The sequence below is a fragment of the Oratosquilla oratoria genome, chromosome 20 (assembly GCF_046742065.1).
Source record: "Oratosquilla oratoria isolate Oo_2021 chromosome 20, ASM4674206v1, whole genome shotgun sequence".
Taxonomy (NCBI): domain Eukaryota; kingdom Metazoa; phylum Arthropoda; class Malacostraca; order Stomatopoda; family Squillidae; genus Oratosquilla; species Oratosquilla oratoria.
Genome location: NC_134796.1, coordinates 41,288,858 through 41,297,181, shown reverse-complemented (window position 1 = coordinate 41,297,181; position 8,324 = coordinate 41,288,858).

Genomic DNA, 8,324 nt, shown 5'->3' with positions numbered 1-8,324 from the left:
TAGTCCTGCAGACTCCCGCCAATTTCCATACAGTATACCAGCTTAATGTTTGATAGTGTAGCCTACTTATATATCTATTTTTCTTACCTTTTTGAGTACATTCAAATAATCTACCTACAGTTTCCATAGATTATTGATAAATTCACATTACATAAAATATTATCGGATAAGAATGATGGAAAACGGATATTTTCTCAATAAATTAAATAATGAATAAGTTGGAGAAAGGAGGAGGAGAAGGAGGGAATCAGCAACTACCATCCCTCCTTCGCGCTAAATGTGAAGGAGGATAGGGAGAGAAAGGTAGTTGCAGTGGGAAGTGCTGAGAATATGACAGTGATGAATGAGGAAAATGGGGGAGAAATGAGAAAAGATGAAGTGAAAGCATTTATTAAAATGATAAAAGCGGGTAAGGCACCTGGATTAGATGGGTGTCATGTGGAATATCTAAAAAAGGGAGGTACAGTGATGGTGGACTGGCTGGTGAGGTTGTTTAATGTCTATCTAAAAGAGGGTAGAGTACCAGAAGACTGGAGGAGTGTCTGTATATTTCCACTTTACAAAGGAAAAGGGGACAAGTGTGAGTGTAGTAGCTTCAGGGGAATCAGTTTGTCAAATGTAGTTGGGAAGGCTTATGGTGGGGTTTTGATTGGGCCGATTAGGAGAGGAACAGAGGGAGTAATAGGTGAGGAACAGTGTAGGTTTAGGAGAGGTAGGGGTTCCATGGATCAGATCTTTGTGGTAAGGCAGATATGTGAGAAAGTTGTAGGAAAAGGTAAGGATGTTTTTTGGACCGGTGTGGATTTGGAAAAGACTTATGACAGGGTAGACAGGAAGGCACTGTGGGAGGTATTGCAGATATATGGAATAGAAAGAACACTGTCAAAAACAATCAAGAATTTTTACAAGAGTAGTAGAGCTTGTGTAGAATTAGAAATGGAGAGAGTGAGTGGTTTGGGGTAAAGGTAGGACTTTGCCAAGGATGTGTGAGAGGTAAATGCAAGGGTAATGGGCCAAGGATTGGAGATGGTTAAAGAAAATTAAAAAAAAAAATGGGAGATAAGCCAGTTGTTGTTTGCTGACGACATTGCACTTGTGGCAGGATCAGAGGAGGGATTAAGGAAGTTAGTGACAGAGTTTGGGAAGGTGTGCGAAAGAAGGAAGATGAAGATAATTGTGGGTAAAAGTAAAGTGATGAGATGTACAAGTGGATAATGTGGCAGCAAATTGGAAGTGAGTATTAAGGGAGAGAGACTGGAGGAAGTGGATAGCTTTATCTACTTGGGTGCAAATGTGGTGGGAAAGGGAGGAGTGGAGGTGGAGGAAGAATATAGATTGAGAGAAGCAAGCCAATGCCTTGGTGGAATAAAAAGTGGGAATAGATGCTAAGAGGGGATTGTATGAAGGAGTGATTGTGCCAACACCACTGCATGAGGCATAAACATGGAATATAAGAGAGGAGTTTGAATGTGTTTGAGATGAAATGCTTGAGAAGTATGGTAGGGGTTACAAGGCTGGATAGAGTGAGAAATGAGGAGGTGAGGAGGAGAGTGGTTTAGAAAAAGAGTTGGGAGATAGGGTTGATGAAAGAGTATTGGAATTGTTTAGACACATCAAAAGAATGAATGAAGAAAGATTAGTAAAAGAGGTGTGGAAGGCAGAGGTGGAAGGAGTGAACATGAGGGGCTGACCTCATTAATGAGAGGCTGATCTCATTAATGAGATTGATGGATGAGGTAAAAAGGGCATTGGGAAATAGGGGAATGTCTGTTGAGGAAAGAAGGGAAAAGAGAGAAGATAGGGGTGAATGGAGAATGATTGTGTATGGATGATGCTGTGATGCATGGAAGGGAGTGGGTGTGGGGGTGAGGGAGCATGTGTGAATGATAGTATGATACAGCCTGAAGGGATTTCTCCCTGTCTTCTCTTATTCTGCATGAGGGGATGGAGAGGGGGGAGCCGCTGATTAAATGAAGCGGCCTTGCTGTGGATGTGCTGTGTCTTGCTACATTGCTTCTGACCTAGGGTAGTGGATGAGATGCAGGGATGACCCATCATCCAGGAGGAGCCAAGATAAGAGGGAGGGAGAGGGGTGAATGGGAGTGGATTATGTGAGTATGGAATAGGTGGAAGTAGTTTTTATGCCTTTGTTTTTTAGCTACCTCCCTTGTAAGGAGAAAAAAGCCTTTGGTATATGTATGTATTTTAATTTTGTATCATGAGTGATATAGCTGCCAAATAAAAATGAAACATATATTCAGCCTCAGATTCAGTGTTTTCAACCTTTGAGTTGATGATTTCTTCCCTGATTTAATGATCTTATGGACCAGAGGTCAAATGCCATGATAACACACAGCTTCATTCACCTTTCTCCTCCAGCCTTAAAAAGCATCCATGACAAGCTTTTGTGTACTCCTGGTACCTCCTCACTCATTCCAAGGGGCATTACACACTTATAATATCTGTAACTCATCTCATCGATATCTTACCCCCAATTTGGTTTTCTATATAACTTATATATCAACATACCCCTGACTTGGTGTGATTATGCTTCAGATTGTTCCATGACATATTATGGTGTCTAAAATGTGATACTGAATGGTCACATTTAACTTTAAAATATTACATACATACATACATACATATACCAAGGCTTTTTCCCCCTTCCAAGGGAGGTAGCCAAAAAGGGAAAGGCATAAAAACACTCCCACCCATTTCATCCCTAAATACACTCCACACCCCTCCCACCCTTCCTCTCATCTGAGCACCTCCTGGATGACGGGTCATCCCTGCACCCTGCCCACCGCCCTGGGTCAGAAGCAGTGTCGCAAGACACAGTACATCCACAGCGAGGCCGCTTCATTTAATCGGCGACCCCCCCTCTCCGTCCCCCTTTGCATATAAGGCGAGGACGGGGAGAAATCCCTGCGGGCTGCGTCAAAACTTACTTACACATACCACCCCACCCCCCACTTCCCCGCCCATTCCTCCTCATGCAGTCACAAACATCATCCATAATACAACCATTCTCCACTCACCTCGGTCTTCCGTCCTCTCCCTTCCTTCCTCAACCGACCTTCCCCTCTTCCCCAAAAGCCCCCTTCACCCCATCCATCCACCTCATCATCCTAGGACGTCCCCCTCATGTTCACTCCCTCCACATCTGCCTTCCATACCTCTTTTACTAGTCTTTCTTCACTCATTCTTTCCATGTGTCCAAACCATTCCTAATATTCTTTCATCAACCCATCTCCCAAATCCTTTTTCACACCTGTTCTCCTCCTCACCTCCTCATTTCTCACTCTATCTAGCCTAGTAACCCCCACCATACTTCTCAGACACCTCATCTCAAACACATTCAAACTCCTTCTCTCTTCTTCTCTTATGTTCCACGTTTCTGCCCCATACAGTGCTGTTGGCACAATCACTCCTTCATACAGTCTCCTCTTCGCATCCATTCCCAAATGTCTATTCCTCATTACACTCTTTAAACCACCAAGGCATTTACTCGCTTCTCTCAATCTACATTCTACCTCCACCTTCACTCCACCTTTTCCTGCTACACTTGCACCCAAGTATCTAAAACTATCCACTTCCTCCAGTCGCTCTCCCTTAATGTTCACTTCCAGTCTACTGCCACTTTCACCCCTTGTACATCTCATCACCTTACTTTTACCCACATTTATCTTTAGCTTTCTTCTATCACATACTCTGCCACCAGCTTCCTCAATCCCTCCTCTGACCCTGCCACAAGCGCAGTGTCGTCCGCAAACAACAGCTGGCTCACCTCCCACTTTTCTCCATTTTCTTTAACCATCTCCAATCCCTGACTCACTACCCTAGCATTCACCTCTCGCACCACCCCATCCATGTATAAGTTGAACAGCCAGGGCGACATAACGCATCCTTGACGAAGTCCCACCCTTTACTTCAAACCACTCACTCTCTCCATTTCCAATCCTAACACATGCTCTACTACTCTCATAAAAACTCTTGACAGCTCCCAAAAGCTTTCCTCCTATCCCATAAATCTGCATTAACCTCTCACCGTGCCTTTCTGTCTACCCTATCATAAGCCTTTTCCAGATCCATGAAAGCCCAAAAAACATCCTTCCCCTTTCCTATAGCTTTCTCACATATCTGTCTTACCACAAAGATCTGATCTACACAAACTCTACCCGTCCTAAATCCACACTGTTCCTCACCAATTACTCTCTCTGTTCCTCTCCTCTCCTAATCCTCTCAATCAAGATCCTCCCATAAGCCTTCCCAACTACACTCAACAGGCTAATCCCTCTGAAATGACTACATTCACACTTGTCCCCTTTTCCCTTGTAAAGAGGAACTATACAGGCACTACTCCAGTCCTCCGGTACTCTACCCTCTCTCCAGCAAACATTAAATAACCTCACCAACCAGTCCACCATCACTGCACCTCCCTTTTTCAGACATTCTGCATGACATCCATTCAGACCAGGTGCCTTACCTGCTTTCATCATCTTTACAGCTGCCTTCACCTCATCCTTCCTTATTTCTCCTCCATTCTCCTCACTCATCACTCTCATTTTCTTCGCATTTCCCACTGCAGCTATCTTTCCTTCCCTATCCTCCTTCACATTCAGCAACTCCCTAAAATATTCTGCCCATCTTCCCCTCACTGCCATCTCTTCCATTATCAACTCTCCATCTGTACCTTTTACCTTTTCTTCCCTACTTGATTCGCCTCCTCTTCCTCTCTTAATTTCTTTCCAAAACATCTTTTTATTACTTTCAAAATTTTCTGCCATACTCCTACCCCATTTCACATCTGCTCTCCTCTTTGCCTCCTTTACCTTTTGCTTTACTTCTCTTTTCTTTTCTTTGTACGTCTCATATGACTCCCCTGTCCTCTTTTGTAACCAATCTGTGAATGCTCGCTTCTTCTTCTCTTCTACAGCCTTCTTTGTTTCCTCATCCCACCATTCACTACCCTTTCTTCTATTTCCCCTGTCCTTCTTGTTCCACACACCATCCTTGCACACTTTAAGACTCCCTCCTTGAACCATCCCCATTCCTCCTCCACACCCATCACTGCTCTATCCTTTACTCCCTCCCACTCCTCCTTCAGCTTCTTTTCGTACTCCTTCTCCTTTTCCTTTTCATTCAAGGAGTTCACTCTAAGAACCTCCCTACCTTTTGTCCCTTTCCTCTTTCTCCATCTATCCTCCACTCTCAGCTTACCTTCCACCAAAAAATGATCTGATATTCCCCCACCCTCTCCCCTTAGCACATGTACATCCTTAACTCTTCCTATCATAATCCTATTTACCACTACATAATCCATTAGCGCTCTATCTACCACCCTTCCCTCCACCACCCTCTCCCAGAGGATTGTCAATAATGACTATTAAGAAACTTGTTGAATATATCTATTTACCAGTGGAAAGTGTTACAAAATGAATAGAAAAGGAGAAAATCTGCTAAAGACTGTTAAGGGATTTCATGAGTAGTAGCATGTGTATAATTCAGGAATGGAGAGAGTAAATGGTTGGAGGTAAATGTAAAGGGTTCTCATGGTTGTGTGATGTTACCATGACTGTTGAATGTGTATCTGGATGGAGTGGCAGGAGAGGTAGCGGCAAGAGTGCTAGGTTTGTGAGGATGAAACTACATGGGAAGTGAACCAGTCATTATTTATAGACGACACTGCTTGTGGCTGATTCTGAAGAGACACTGACACAGTTGGTGCTAAGAGAGAGTTTATTTCCTGTCATGAGATGGCCATGTGTGAGGCAGGAATGTCCTGTTCCTAGATGTGTTAATGTTTCATAACAGTGGTCATGCTGATGTAGACAGCCAAGGAAATACATGAGGATTGATTGTATTTAGATGACTTGTTGAGTGTTGTTTACCAGCATCTTTACCACATGATTAGCACTGCTGATAGAAAAACTGGTTAATAGTCTGTTACTAGCAGTTGGGTGGAAGCTTTGAAAGGGCTGGATGTTGCTTTTCAACCGGTCTTGTCAGCTTCTTCATTGCTAGGCATGTCTACATGTGGCATCCACCAGAATGATACAGATTTGAAAGGTGTAGAAATGTGGATAATCTTTGAATGGATTTTGTGGACCAGTGGATGGTGGGACTTGAAGGTGATTACTTTTAGAGCACTTAATGAATCATATGATTATGTAGGATCCAGGGGTGTGGGGGTTGTTGTGGACACTATATAAGGAAGTGAGGGTGGCAAAGAGTTCAACAGTGAGGATTGAGTCAGTGTAGGGAAGGGAGAGGTCCAGATCTTATTTCACTCGGGAATGCTGCTGCATAGCAATTGAGAAGGTTGATCATGAGATTTTGTCTTAAAGGCTGTCAGTGTGTAATTTATGGTAGCATGTGATTATTCATCTAGTTTAGGGTACATATTTTTGTTTCATATTGCAGACTGGGATGTAGTGCTGACAGTCACAGGAGCACCAGTATACATGTCTACTGTTAAAGGAAACTCATTGTCACTTGTTTTATTATTTGACTTCAGCAATGTAGCTGAAATAAAATAAAGTCCATTTTTACATACATGCATACATATACCAAAGGCTTTCTCCCCCTTACAAGGGAGGTAGCCACAAAGAAAAAGGCATAAAATCCATTCCATCCCTAATACACTCCACTCCCTCTTATCTTGGCACCTCCTGGATGACGGGTCATCCCTGCATCTTGTCCACTGTCCTGGGTCAGAGGCAGTGTCGCAAGACAGCACATCCACAGCAAGGCCGCTTCATTAAATTGGCAACCCCCCCTCTCCATCTCCTCATGCAGCAAAGGAGAAGATGGTGAGAAATCCCTTTGGGCTGTGTCAAATTTTTCTCACACATACTACCTCACCCCCCATCCATTCCACCTCACGCATCACAACATCATCCATATACAGCCATTCTCGATTCACCCGTCTTCTGTCCTCTCTCATCCTTCCTCAACAGACATTCCCCTCTTCCCCAAAGCCCCTTTCACCCCATCCATCCATCTCATCCTAGGTCGTTTTACATACATTAATCAGCAAAAATCCATGTACTGAAATGGCCTGTATTCATTGTTCCACCAACTAGTGGGCCATGAGCCAGATTCTGGTAATGAGTGTGCATTCCAAGAACTGTCATATGATGTTATGTGCTCCTGACACAACCGTGTGCAACTATCTCTGTTATTATCAGGCATGATAGTGGGTAACTAAAAAAAAATCTACATTGGCCGGGGGTCCAGGGGCAGAGCCCCCGGTAGGGGTCAGGGGGCTGTGGGGCTAGGCTGAGTCTCTGGGTTGAATCGCTAGTAAATAAATGCATGTAAGCTGTTTCGTTCATGTTGCTATCTATATAATTCGGCCAAAATAAAATGTACCCCAGTCATCACCTTGCTGTATATACACATGCGCACCACACCACACAATGCTACATAAAACAAATAAAAACAAAACTTCACATCGACCAAATATTATTCGACCACAACAAAATATATACATTTTTTTAACAGTATCATTTAGTACAATCGGGAATTAATGACAAAAAATTGAGATCATTGTCAGGAAAAGAAAAAAATCAGAATTCTGATTTAAATCGGAAGAATATCATGCCTGGTTATTATGTGCACTGGAGGAGCATTGTGGCATTATTTGATTACCTCAACACCTCCAAGAGGGGTTACTGTGACATTATTTGCATTTTTTCATCATTTGACAAGACTTTGGTTGTACAGATAAAAATGTTCAATTCCAATGATATTTGCAATATTTGTAAGGACACAACATTTACTTCTCTGAACCTTTTCACACAACACCATATTGCAAAAAACTGGTGTTTCACACAACCTCACTGATTGCATGGTGCATGCTACTTTCAGTGGCTAAGTGCTGCCAACCCTCACCTGGCTGCAGCACAACCCTCTCTTGTCACCATGTGTCCATCACTAAACTCTTTAGTTCAAAAAATATTTTCTAATAATGGATAGGCCCATCGATGCTGATGATGGGCAACCTCGTCATCTGTACATAAAAGTAAATCCAGCTTCTCTGACTTATTAGATCTGTGAGTAACAAACTAGATTTTAATTGATTCAGCCATGTAATACGCAATGTCCTGACAACTCCAGTACTTGAACAGGGAAGAGATATAGTGCTGATTATATATTGGTAGCTGGACATACATAAGTTGTTTATATCTGTTTACGGTATACAAAATCATACGTACATACATATACCAAAGGCTTTTTCTCCTTTACAAGGGAGGTAGCCAAAAAACAAAGGGATAAAATTCACTCCCACTCATTCCATCCCCACATATTCCACTCCCCTC